Source organism: Podarcis gaigeae, assembly GCF_964106915.1.
Source record: "Podarcis gaigeae genome assembly, chromosome: 1".
NCBI classification, from domain to species: domain Eukaryota; kingdom Metazoa; phylum Chordata; class Lepidosauria; order Squamata; family Lacertidae; genus Podarcis; species Podarcis gaigeae.
In genome coordinates this window covers 120,889,557-120,903,720 of record NC_139678.1, presented here as the reverse complement: position 1 = coordinate 120,903,720, position 14,164 = coordinate 120,889,557, and the positions used below count along the sequence as shown (strand labels likewise).

At 42.9% G+C, this 14,164-nt stretch overlaps 1 protein-coding gene across 6 annotated transcripts in view; it reads right to left on the bottom strand.

The window, feature by feature from the left end:
- HECW2 (HECT, C2 and WW domain containing E3 ubiquitin protein ligase 2) overlaps positions 1-14,164 on the bottom strand; it is a 179,211-nt gene that overhangs the window by 100,869 nt on the left and 64,178 nt on the right. The window contains exon 1 of one of the 6 annotated variants that reach the window (XM_083703866.1): positions 925-1,334. The exons of 4 other annotated variants lie outside the window; for them this stretch is intronic. The gene's annotated coding sequence lies outside the window, so the exon portion shown is untranslated. Of the gene's footprint in view, positions 1-924; positions 1,335-14,164 lie in introns of those variants that run through there. One more of the 6 variants, XM_083703867.1, reaches the window with a different exon arrangement.

The window sequence follows — 14,164 nt, the reverse complement described above, 5'->3', positions numbered from 1 at the left end:
GGTTTTTTCCTTGTAAATAAGCAAATAGACCAGGGGTCAGCAAGGTTTATCTTGCCTGGGCTGGATTGGTCCCACAGATATCCCTCCGTGGGCTGGATCGTGAGCGCCTGTTATTTTCAGCATCTGCACATGCGCAGACGCGCTATCTGGCACCGCAGAAGCGAGTCCCTCCTCCGTGCTGGTTTAGTGCAGCGCGCAGGCAGGCGGCTCAGTTCAGGGGCGGCTCGGGGGCCAGTCAAACAACCTCCGCAGGCTGCTTCCGGCCCATTGGCATTGGTTGCTGACCCGTGAACTAGACCCTTTAATAATAACATCTGCTTAGTGTGGAAGATTTGGAGAGGAGTAATGGTAAATCTTGAGTCCAGGTGTGGTTCTTGTTTTGACAAATAAAGCATTCACATTTCAAATTCACAAAAACAAGTAGCTTTATCCTTGTTGTAAGTCAGTTTGAGATTCATTCTTTCTTCGGGGAGGAAGTGACTAATACATTTAATAAAAGAAAAAAAAATAAACAATACTGCTTTAGTTTCAAATATAAAAACCCACTCCTTTAACGTCAAATATTGCAATTTTTGTACTTCCCTTACCTTTTTTAGGCTACAGAAAGTAATGTAGAATAGATGGAGGGTTTCCCCCAAAATGAACATTAAATTGAGCTTGTTACAGATAGGTAGCCGTGTTGGTCTGCCATAGTCAAAACAAAAAAAATTCCAGTAGCACCTTAAAGACCAACTAAGTTAGTTCTTGGTATGAGCTTTCGTGTGCATGCACACTTCACACGAAAGCTCATACCAAGAACTAACTTAGTTGGTCTTTAAGGTGCTACTGGAAGGAATTTTTTTTGTTTTGATTAAATTGAGCTGTTTACATACTCTAAATTTGCCTTTGGCAACAGCATTTTTCATTCTGGTTTTCTACACTTACCTGACCTATCCTGTAGTAGGAGATACCTTCCATTCAATTCCGCATCTGTTTAATCATCTGGAGATGTTCTTAAAAACTGAAATTTCTTTTATAAGGCTTCTGTTATCCGTATGCCAATTCTTCTCTCCATTTTAAAAAAAGTTGCCTTCTTGGAAGAGGGAGTACTTGAATACTGTCTTGCACCATCGCTGACATCGTCACGAGCTCACTTGAGAAGCACCGCTGCATTTCCCATCTTCTGCTTTTTGTTTAGATTCGAACGTTTTAAGAAAGCTCTCTCTTGGCGTTCTGAATGTGCTATTTCTTTTACTAGCTATTTCTATTTCTTTTACTAGCTAACCCACCCAGAGAGTTCACTGCTTATTGCGCTCTGAGCAATTGCTCCCTCTGGGTTCAAACATCACAGAATTAGAACAGATGAAGTATTGTCCTTCAGATTAACTTATTTGTAGCCACTCCCCTCTGGAGGGTACAGGATGCAAAGTCTTCATCCTCCCTTGGCTTCCTTCCTTTTCTGTTTTCCATGGGAGAATTCTGAACAGTTGATCCCACTACTGTACAGTCATCCAGAGGGTGATAAACAGGGAAAATTCAAAACCCAGAAATGACAAGTGCATTAGTCACAGAAAACAAAACACAAGAACCAAAAGTCTCTCATATTTGTTGCATCTTTGCAATGACATCACTTAGGTACCATAACAAAGCCCAACATTCTTGTCTTTGTAGGCTGTAAAAGGTTCCCTAGAGTGCACTAACAAACACACAAGGTAATCGTGGTATATTTACTGCATCAGCTCGCATTGGCTTGGGGGCTCTATTTGCTTTCTCATTTGCACAGAATTCTTGATGATATCAGATGATCTCATAAACCACACGAATATCTCTTATACGCCGCAACTAAATCAATAAGCAGCAGTAAAAAAATTTACCAACTTCGGTTGGTAAGGCACCTATAACTGCTCCCAGATAACTTGCCCAGAGTTGCCCATGCATTTGGTAAGCTCATGATTTGATTACTGTAATTTGCTCCATTTGGCGCTACCCTTGGGGTTGGTCAGGAGGCCATCGCCGGTGCAGAACACAGTGGTGCATGCTCTGGTTATCTCCCGCTTGGACTACTGCAAAGCGCTCTATGTGGGGCGACCTTTGAAGGTGACTACAACTAATCCAGAATGCAGCAGCTAGACTGGTGACTGGGAGTGGCCGGCGAGACCATATAACACAGGTCCTGAAAGACCTACATTGGCTCCCAGTATGTTTCCAAGCACAATTCAAAGTGTTGGTGCTGACCTTTAAAGCCCTAAACGGCCTCGGCCCAGTATACCTGAAGGAGCGTCTCCACCACCATCGTTCAGCCCGCATACTGAGGTCCTCCTCCAAGGGTCTTCTGCTGGTTCCCTCACTGCGAAAAGTGAGGTTACAGGGAACCAGGCAAAGGGTCTTCTTGATAGTGGTGCCCGCCCTGTGGAATGCCCTCCCATCAGATGTCAAGGAAATAAGCAACTACCTGACTTTTAGAAGACATCTGAAAGCAGCCCTGTATCGGGAAGGTTTTGATATCTGATGTTTTATCGTGTTTTTAATATTCTGTTGTGAAATGCCCAGAGTGGCTGGGGCAACCCAGCCAGATGGGCGGGGTATAAATATTTGTTGCTGTTGTTGTTGCTGCTGCTGCTGTTGTTGCTGTTGTTGTTGTCACTCTAGGTTGCTACTTGAAAAACCACCTTATTCCTTATACACACAGACCACTAAGATCTGCAGAAGATCTGCCATCCCTCCCCCCTCACAATACTCTAGGAGCAATCATAGAACATCTTGTCCTTTACAGCTGTTTCTTAGGTGAGTGGAGGCTGGGCTGCCAGCATGTGCTCTCCAGCAGCGCTTTTTTTAAGTTTAGAAATAAAGAGAAGGAAATAAAGGAATCTGCAGACAACCTCTCAACACAGTTTGGAAGGTGGTGGTGGTTTTCAGTCTGGCCCTAGTTTTAGGAGCCGGACTAAATGTGAATTGTTGGAAGTGTAGCAGTAATTTGTTGGGAATGCCCTGGAATTAAGGTATTATTGGGAGACATAAAGAACTTCAAGATTTAACTAGATGTGCAATTCTACTGAATTGTGTGATTTGGCAAGGGTGTTGAAAAGCTCAAAGTACTTGCCAAATAACTAAATGTATTCATTTAAAAATATTTGTATATTGCTTTTCAACCACAGCCGCTACCAATGTAACGCATTGCAAGCAAATAGGTGCATTTTCATACCAGTGGGTTGGAAAATCTTTGCTTAAGGAATACCGAAATTTATTTGCAACAGGATCTTTTTATTGTACTTACTATGTACATTTCCCCCCTTATGGCCGCTCTCTGGTTTTATGCACAAGTTCCCAAAAGCCCATTATGGTATCTTTGAGAATGTGACACTTGTTTTTAAATGCATTTAAAAACACATAGTAAAATACATTTTTTAAAAGGCAATAGACCATGGGTAGGCAAACTAAGGCCCGGATCCGGCCCAATTGCCTTCTAAATCCGGCCCACGGACGGTCCAGGAATCGGCGTGTTTTTTACATGAGTAGAATGTGTCCTTTTCTTTAAAATGCATCTCTGGGTTATTTGTGGGGCATAGGAATTTGTTCATATATTTTTTTCTTCAAAATATACTCTGGCCCCCCACAAGGTCTGAGGGACAGTGGACAGGTCCCCTGATGAAAGAGGTTTGCTGATCCCTGCAATGGACTATTTCAGGAGTAGCACAAAGGTGTCAGGCTATAATGCCAGATATAATGTACCCAGACCGCTCTATAATGTCTAGATCATTAAGGATGAAGGAGAGAATGCCCTTGGACTACAGGGGCACAGAGCTGTAAGTGTGGTGACAATTAAGGCTAAATACTACAAGGGGTGGGGCAGGAGAGGGATATAAAACAAAACTGTCTTTTTAGTTTCATTTTCACTTTAGTTGCTGCCATAAAGCACCTCTGCTTTTTGATGTGCTTTTGTGTGCGCTTGTGTTTTTTGTAATCCAAGATCTCTAGACAGTAGAAGCGAAAATACAAAAGCCTGCAAGGACTGCTTTTTAAGGAAATTATTTGCTGTTGTTGTTGTTTAGTCGTGTCCAACTCTTCGTGACCCCATGGACCAGAGCATGCCAGGCACTCCTGTCTTCCACTGCCTCCCGCAGTTTGGTCAAACTCATGTTTGTAGCTTCGAGAACAGTGTCCAACCATTTCATCCTCTGTTGTCCCCTTCTCCTTGTGCCCTCAATCTTTCCCAACATCAGGGTCTTTTCCAGGGAGTCTTCTCTTCTCATGAGGTGGCCAAAGTATTGGAGCCTCAGCTTCAGGATCTGTCCTTCCAGTGAGCACTCAGGGCTGATTTCCTTCAGAATGGAGAGGTTTGATCTTCTTGCAGTCCATGGGACTCTCAAGAGTCTCCTCCAGCACCATAATTCAAAAGCATCCATTCTTTGGCAATCAGCCTTCTTTATGGTCCAGCTCTCACTTCCATACATCACTACTGGGAAAACCATAGCTTTAACTATACAGACCTTTGTTGGCAAAGGGACATTATAGGGCTGCTGAACTCTTTTGTCTCCCTGTCACTGTCCTGCCAAAACATCTCCTTTCTGAGATGTGACTTGCATTTCCAAAGAAAGCCCCATTGGCGCCCTTGTAATGCAAAGCGCCAGCTTTGGAGATGCAATTTTGTTGGGACTGTGGCAGGGAGAGAAGGCATGAAACCTCTCCTCACCTCAAGGCTGCTCAAGATTCCCAGAGATTGCTACTTACATATGAGGAAACACACATGGACAATGTTTGTTTATTTTATTAGAAATTCCGGGGCAATCTCCAAAACACAATGAAATAGAACCATAAAATATCCAACATCCACAGTAGATAGCTCTGTTGCTAAAGCATGAGAGTCTTAATCGCTGGGTCGTGGGTTCAATCCCCACGTTGCGCAAAGGATTCCTACATTGCCGGGGGTTGAACTAGACGGTGCCTTGTGGTCCCTTTCCAACTCTTCTATGCCAAAAAGACACATAGGAAGACTAGCAAATGCTTAAGTAGTCTGCTGGGCACCCATCAGATTTTTTTTTTCATATTACAACTCCCATCAACCCCAGCCAGTATAGCCAGTGGTCAGGGATGATGAGAGCTGTAGCCTGACATCCAGAGCACCTCACATTGATGTGGCTTCAACGAGCATATAAAACAAGACCAACACCAGAATGGAGACCAAAAAATTGCCTAGTCCAACATCCTGTTTTCAAAGTGAGCAACCAGATGTCTATGGGATGGCAGCAACCAAGGCATACGTACATCACCCTTCCACCCTCTGGAAGAAAAACAGTTGAGTATAAGCAGTGAGGGAGATGAAATAAACCCACTAGCATCAACTAACTCCCAAAAGCTGTTGCTATAACATCAACTTTGGCCCTAAGTCGAGGAGTTACTGGGGGGGGGGGGGGAGCCGAAAGAGATAACAAAGAGGAATCTGCTGTTTTATGGGGCCATTAATGACAGCTATTATCACTACATTTATTGAGTGGATTTGTAAACACCCCCCCTTTCCCCCCTCCAGTCTTCAAAGCAGTACACAGTATTAATACAGTGCAATGAACACAGGTAAAACAAAAACAAAATAAAACCAGTGAACCAGGAGCAAAAGCCAACACCTTCACTTGTCTATCCCTTGACTCCTTCCCACAGGTCAGTTGCTTCCATATGGCCCTGCCATGTCAGAGTGGCCTGGCAAACAGGTGACGTTATGCCACAGGGTGGGTTCTGCTCAGCTGGAAGCCATCAAATATCCAGGGTTTACAGGCAGCTGCTTATGCATTAAACATTGCAAGGACCCATCCTCACACACACTTCATAAGCAACCTTCTTTAATGAGCCTTGTCTATCAGTGAGAGAAAAGGAGAGTCGCATAACTGACATGCCTTAAAATAGGGTGGCAGGCTATTTTTACAGCACTTGCTTGTTTCTCTGGAAAATATTATAAAGCATATGCCTGCCATTTTGCTTTTTCTATAAATGAGCAGAACACTGCATAGCTGAAACAGGCTTCAGTTCCTCGGGATTTTATGTCTGTGCTCCACAACATTTTAAAACCCACAGGCATAAATAGGATTCTCTAACTACAGACTCATTGAAATTCTATGACTGGGTACCTTAATGCAATTGCACTACTGGTTTGCTCAGCTCTTTTTAGAGGTTTGTATGCCACAACATTCCTATCTGCTTAAAAAGGACAAGATCTCCACATGCAGCCAGCTTCCTGCCTCTGTGCAGTTATCAGCCTAGATTTTGGCAGAAGACGTTGTCTAATCTTCCTTCCTTCCTTCCTTCCTAATGTCTGTTCTCTTGCCTCCTCTCACATGATTAGCACATAACTGTTGTTGTTCAAGTAACGTCAGACAACAATGTGCAGCAGAGGCATCTCTGGCACGCAAAACATCAATTTATTTCTCCATAAACTAGCAAGCTGATAGCAGGTGACAAAAACAGCTCTGCATTTAATTCGTTGGATCCTATCAGGCTAATTTCATCCACTTCTGGGGTTGCCGGGCAATTTCCATTTTCATGTAAGAAGTGGAGGGGCATGCCTTGTTTTAGGATAACTACACACAGGATTTCAGACATGTTGGCTTCAAATGTAGGAACAAAGCAGTTAAGTTTGACTGGAATCAACAGGCCTGCTTCTAAGTGAAGACTTTCATGGTTGCTTGTTGCAATAATCAGTGCAGCCCCACTTATTTTGTTTGTTGTTTTAATGCAGCAACTCTAGCCAAGGAAGATAAAGCTGAATTCCAGAACTAAGTAAAGACAGAATCTCCTACATCCCACACACTTATTTTATCTTATACAGTGTCATAAGCAAAAACCAGGAGGAATCAGCTTGGACCACTGCAGAGATACTGGCTTGTCCACAGGAGTAGACAAATAAATTGTCCCAGATGAAATGTGCACCAAGAATCGTAAAAAATGGAAAACGGAGTCACTCTCACCTCCCTGTTTCATAGCTGGAGCACACACATTACAAAGATCAAACAAGCAATACCTCAAGGACCTTTCCATATGAACTTTCCATATGAACTTCCATATGAACTTTCCATATGAACTTAGCGGGACCCTGAGATCATCTTCTGAGCCCCTTCTTCGTGTGCCTCCTCCTCCAGAGGTCCGGAGGGTGGTAACACGAGAACGGGGCCTTCTCTGCAGTGGCTCCCCATCTGTGGAATGCTCTCCCCAGGGAAGTTCGCCTGGCACCTTCATTACACACCATTAGGCGTCAGGCAAAAACATTCCTTTTTAACCAGGCCTTTGGTTGGTTTGATTTACAGTACAACTTATGCCCTTTTAAAATGTGTGGTGAGGGGGGTTATTGTGTTGTTTTTGTTTTTATTATGTATTTTGTGGTTTTATATCTTGATTTTATTCTGTGAACCGCCCTGAGACCCCCGGGTATAGGGCGGTATATAAATGCAAGAAATAGTAATAGAAAGAACACCTCACTCCAGATTCAGCCAGGTACCCATCACTAATAAAACAAACAGCCTTCTTCTCCTCACATATAATCTTGGGGGGGATGCTGGAATGTACTTTTAAGGGCAATTTCAATTTACAAATGCAACTCATGCAGACAGAGGGCAACAGGAATTCCTCATTTTCACAGAATGAGCTCAGCACAGGCAGGTGACGGGAAAGGTTTCTTCGGCTCATAAAATCCATTTACTTCCCTGAAAACTATGCAAAACAAACTATTCTCTTTCAGCATTCCCCACCCACCAGAACACATCAATCGCTTATTTACTGGCAACACTCAAGTGAGGGGTGTAAATACAGAGTACAGTTCCATATTGTTTGATGTTGTCTTAATCTTTACCTGCCTTCGTATCTTTTGATCTATTTTGTATAGATGTAAAACTTATGATTAAAAAAATCTACAAGGCAGAACCTTCACACACCTGCTATTTATAGGAAGGCTCAAAATGAGCCAAACAATTATATTTTGCTGACATTCTTGGCTGGAATTGTTTATATCTGTGTGACTCAGAACTTTCAAAACGAGGTCATGCAGTAAAAGAGAAAATTCCAGTATGCATAGTAGAATACAGAGTGTAACAAAGAAGGAAGGAAGGGGGAATAAAATAAGTATGGGGAGAAGCCACAATGGCTAGCTGAATAGCCACCCAGCCAAAGTTAAGCAGTCTTCAGTCAAACAGATTTTAATTGGCTTAACTTTGCTTTTTAAGGTGATTAACTTTGAATCATTGTATCCTCTGTTATTGGCTGCATCAAATCAGTGGCGTAGCGTGGGGGGTGCAGGGGGGGCCGGCCGCACCGGGCGCAACATCTGGGAGGGGTGCTCGCACTAAAATCCGCGGGTTAGGGAGCGCAAATTACTTGCCTTGCTGACAACCCACGCTACGCCACTGCATCAAATTCTCCATTACAGCCATGCAAAAACCAAAGGTTTGTATAGTACACTCACACAAAAATACACTCTTGCATCCAGGCATTGTCTCAATTACTCTAGCTAGGCAAAGCACTTCAGGAAGTTGCATTGCAGGTCCAGGGAGGGGCATGGCTTTCGCAGAGCCCCTGGGAGAAGCCTGGGTGGATGCATCCAGCCCCTCTGGGGCCTGAAGTCGTCCCCCTTGGCTCTCAAAGTACACTATAGGCCAGGAGCTACTACTGTATTGCCTGTGGGCATCAGGGTACCCACCAGGACCTCCTACAAAGGCATCCACAAAAGGTTTCCACCAAATAAATCCCCCAAGCTGCGGTATCCCTATTGGCTTGCTCTGTCTTCCTGCTTGCTCTGCTATGCTGCCATCTTAGGTTAACTGTAGTAAAGGGACCCCTGAGCATTAGGTCCAGTCGTGACCGACTCTGGGGTTGCGGCACTCATCTCGCTTTATTGGCCGAGGGAGCCGGCGTACAGCTTCCGGGTCATGTAGCCAGCATGATTAAGCCGCTTCTGGCGAACCAGAGCAGTGTACGGAAACACCGTTTACCTTCCCGCCGGAGCGGTAGCTATTTATGTACTTGGACTTTGACGTGCTTTCGAACTGCTAGGTTGGCAGGAGCTGGGACCGACCAACGGGAGCTCACCCCATCATGGGGATTCGAACCGCCGACCTTCTGATCGGCAAGTCCTAGGCTCTGTGGTTTAACCCACAGCGCCACCCACGTCCCTGGGAGGTTAAATATACCCTCTTTAAAATGATTGGATGAAAGGATTTGACCCCCTCTTGTGTTTGGAATAGAGCTTGGCTCTAGCACGGTGGTGTAGCAATGCCCAGTGGCATAGCATGGGGTAGGCTGTGGGGGCTGTGGCCCTGGGCACATTTTTCGAGGAGGGGAGTGACCAGGCTCCTTCATTGGAGCCTGGCTCTGCCGCATGAGGGAGCTGCGGCCCAAGCCGGACCCAGGAGTGGAGGGAGGCTGCCATGGGTGTGGGTGTTTATAATTGTCTATAAACTTCCAATGAATCTCAGAATTTTAAGCCTCATGAAATACTGGTTTAGAAGATATATGTCCCCTCTTCTCTTTTAGAAAAAATATATTGAAAGAGTATCAACAAAAGTGAGTTCATTATTGTTTTCTTTCAGTTAGGTTTTGTACAAATCTATGCTTGTCGTATCTTACATTTACCATATTGCAGGCAGCTATACACATGTATAACACCTTGGGATCTCAGTGTGAGGCTTAAGTCTCTGGTGGTCCTTAAGAAGGTCTTTTCTCTCTCTGCGGCAATTAATAGCTAATATAAGCTGGTGTTATAGATTGGGGCTGGTATATATTCGGGCCTGACCATGTTTATTAATTTCAGTGCTGGTTTTTAAACACTGTGGTGAACTGGAAATTGTGGGTGGTTTTAAAATTGCATTTTAGAACTACACGCATGTTGCAAAGTGCTTTGTCAAGAACGTTCTGAAAAGGAAATAATAAATCCATTATATAAATGGATTTATATAATTATATAAATGGATTATATAAATGGATATAAACACAAACACAAGCTTCACCACTGCACCCATGATCTCTCCTTTCACAGGTGAAACACACGAAGAGCCATTAAAATGGAAGCCTCCTCTCAGAGGATTACCTGAAACGCTGCAAACAATCCTTCTTGTAAATGTGTAAAATCCTATTTTTGTTGAAGCTTGAGATGGCTTGCATCAAAATCTTAAATCATATCGTATACACGGTCACATCACAAACTATTTTCCTCCAAGTTACATCATGCATAAGACTGCAAAGTTCAAAAGTCCCCCTTACAGACACAGCCAGGGCCATTAATTATACATATGGCTAGATCACAACATCCAGATTCCCATCATTGCTACAGCTGCCTGCAGTGACATTAATGTTTTCCCCTGCCCTTTTACTTTATGAATAAATAGGCTACACTGAGCACATGATGCTTACTAAACACAGAAAAGCAAGCATTTGCAAAATTCAGCTGTTTGTTGTACAGCGCACTACCCTTTACAATGTTCAGTTGTTGTTTATGTTGGAGCAGGTTTTTGTGTTACCCGGATTTGCTGGCACAAATTTCGGGAGTCGTAGTCCCCTTGATCAAATGTGTACATGTATACACACACTTGGGGTGAGGTGGGTTATGTGTGTGTACAGATGGTGACAGCAGCCACGAAATTAAAAGACGCCTGTTTCTTGGAAGAAAAGCAATGACAAACCTAGACAGCATCTTAAAAAGCAGAGACATCACCTTGCCAACAAAGGTCCATATAGTAAAAGCTATGGTTTTCCCAGTAGTGATGTATGGAAATGAGAGCTGGACCATAAAGAAGGCTGATCGCCGAAGAATTGATGCTTTTGAATTATGGTGCTGGAGGAGACTCTTGAGAGTCCCATGGACTGCAAGAAGAACAAACCTATCCATTCTTAAGGAAATCAGCCCTGAGTGCTCACTGGAAGGACAGATCCCGAAGCTGAGGCTCCAATACTTTGGCCACCTCATGAGAAGAGAAGACTCCCTGGAAAAGACCCTGATGTTGGGAAAGATGGAGCGCACAAGGAGAAGGGGATGACAGAGGACAAGATGGTTGGATAGTGTTCTTGAAGCTACCAGCATGAGTTTGACCAAACTGCGGGAGGCAGTGGAAGACAGAAGTGCCTGGCATGCTCTGGTCCATGGGGTCAAGAAGAGTCGGACACGACTAAACGACTAAACAACAACAACATATATGTACACATTTGATCAAGGGGACTACGACTCCTGAAATCTTAGGCCATAATACATGTGTCCCAAGCCTCTTTGCTGGAAATTTGGAAAAATAATAATACACATTATTGGAAATAATAGAATACAAACATAATGGCACATTTCCTCTGTAGAAGACTTCTGATCCAGCAGAGGAATCTCGCTCATGAAACAAGGGAGGCAGGAGGTTCCCCCTTTTTCTCTCCCCTCCCTTTTTTTGAGGGTTTCAGGACTAATTGGAACAGGATGGGATATGGCGCTCCGGGCTGTAGAAGAGAAGGGAAAGTCGATGAAAGTAACCTCTCCTTCCACCCTTTCCCATCACAGGGAGCATTCTGAGTAAAAATGTTCAGTGGATGCTACCACCAGCAGCAGCAAACTTTGGATTCAACCCTACAGATGTTATCTACCACTCATAGTCCAAAAATTCACATTGTACAACACTTTTATTCCCATGCATTATTTTGTTCTTCCTATTCTCTTACAGGATATAAAGGGAAAATGCTAACTGTTTGACAACCTGCTGTTACTATTTCTACTGCTTTGTGGTTTGGGGCAAAAATACTTAAAACACACACCCACCCACCCACACACACACAAATGACCTCATATAGAAGTTAGCTATTATGATGCTTGATCTCCAATTTCCTATTATATATATTTAAATTATTTTATTATTTCAAAGAACCCTACAAAGTATGAACTTTTTGCTTGCATTCACGTTAAAACATATTTTAATAAATGCTATTATGAATTACTTTTAAAATGGAACTTCCTTAGGGGAAACAATACACTAAATGGGGGAGGGTTTTGTTCACTTTAATTTAAAAAAAGTAGAAATTGATTTTAGTTGCCAAAGAAATCTGTGTAGAAAGCAGACAGCACTAAAGATCACATTATTGGATCTGTAGATTCCCAGAATTATGAAAACATGGAATTTATTTTATTTTATTTTTTGCATAACTTAGGTTATAGCATGACTACACATTGCAACTTCTGGTGATTAAGGGCAGGTTTTTTGCTTTTTAAAGTTCTCCTCCATAAGATAAATATTTTTCCTTTATTTCCATATTCTGTATGGTGCACATCACACAAAAGAAAGATATAAAATAGAAATCCCAAGACTGGCAATTAGACAAAAAAATCCTAAATCAACTGCACCACTGTTTTCATTCTTAAAAACCTGAATTTTTATAATTCCCCAAGCTGCTTCACAGACATTTAACTTAAGAATGGATTTTACCTTCTGAAGCAGAGGAATGCTCCGTCTTTCTTAAAGAACCTGGATGTTCACTTCCATAAGGTCAGCCAAAGAGTATGTGGTTCCTGAATACCAAAGTCTGCCAAGTGATTTATTTCAAGAGACTTACTCACTTCCTCAGTTATTTCTTGCATATATATTTTTTATAAATAAAAAAACCAACCCAGCAACACCCAATTTTTAAAAGTATTAAAGGAAGCTAACCAACACATCCTGAAAGAAAATAATACCAAGGCTCACACAAGATAAAAATCTTCTGAAAACTCAAGCAAAAAGGAAAACGTAGAGGGGGAGGCAGGGGTTTAATATCTTTGAAACACTTTGTGCTTTTAATTGCAGCATTTTAAGCAATTTATAGCTACATTTCAAATAACATTCTAAAGTAGGGTCAAGCAGCACAGTGCTCTCTAGATGTTGGACTCCAATTCTGCTTCCTTAACAAACCCAGTATTATTTTTCTAGAAAAAGAGGTGCTGGAACTCACCATGAATGCCTCCGTTATTCTGTATAATGGTGCCCACCTGAGGTGCTGGAATTGAGTTCTGGCAAGTTCTGGCTGAAAATAAGCCCTCATCTCACCTACAATCAAATGTTTAATCATCTTCACCATGGATGGTCAACTGGTAGCCCATGGCTCCTAATGGCCCTACCAAACTGTATTCAAGGTTCAGCAAAAAAGCCATTATTGTTGTTGTTTGTTTAATTTTGTTGTTGTTGTTGTTGTTGTTGTTGATCAAATTTATATACCACCAAATGCCATTTCATTCATAAGGGAAAGAAACATGTTTCGAACTTGTAAGGAGAAAAGGTATATCTAAGCTTAATGTTCAATATGTATTCTATAGCTTTTGTATATGCATATATCATTTTTTAATGTACATAATTACAAGCAAGGCAAATATGCATTTTCTGTCCCCTTCCCTTGAAGAACAGAGTGACGCCAGATGTCATGAGCCCCTAGGAGGCACCTTGGAGGGGCTGGTCAAAACAGAACCTCCGGCACTGTGTCCCACACCTTGAAGCCCTCTCCTTCTGCAGCTCCCATGGACAAAGATCTCCCCAGCCAGGAGGCACTCAATACCTTCGTTACCTAGGACACAGAGATGACAGAGCCCCTCAAACAGACTGCTTGTGCCCAGTCTACCTGTGCCCAGTCTATTTGCTTGTTCATTCCACACATGTCCGCCTCTGAGGGGGATCAGGTGATGTGTCAAATGTTGGACCAATGTCCTAGCTAGGTTAGCCATGTCATGCCCCTGCTGCACATGTGTGCCCTTCACCGTGTTTATGTACCGTGGTACAGTGGTATCTTGGTTTTCGAATGTCTCTGTTGACGAACATTTCAGTTCATCAACCGAGTAAATGCTTTGGTTTTTGAACATGCCTTGGAAGTTGAACATGCCACGTGGCTTCCGCTGAGTGTAATAAAGTGGTACCTTGGGTTACAGACGCTTCAGGTTACAGACTCCGCTAACCTAGAAATAGTACCTCGGGTTAAGAACTTTGCTTCAGGATGAGAACAGAAATCACACGGCGGCAGCAGGAGGCCCCATTAGCTAAAGTGGTGCCTCAGGTTAAGAACAGTTTCAGGTTAAGAACGGACCTCCAGAATGAATTAAGTTCTTAACCAGACGTACCACTGTATCTTGAAGTTTGGCTGTCGGCTACAGAGTTTTCGGTTTTCGTCCATTTCAGAACTCAAACGGTCTTCCGGAACGGATTAAGTTTAAAAACTGAGGTACCAC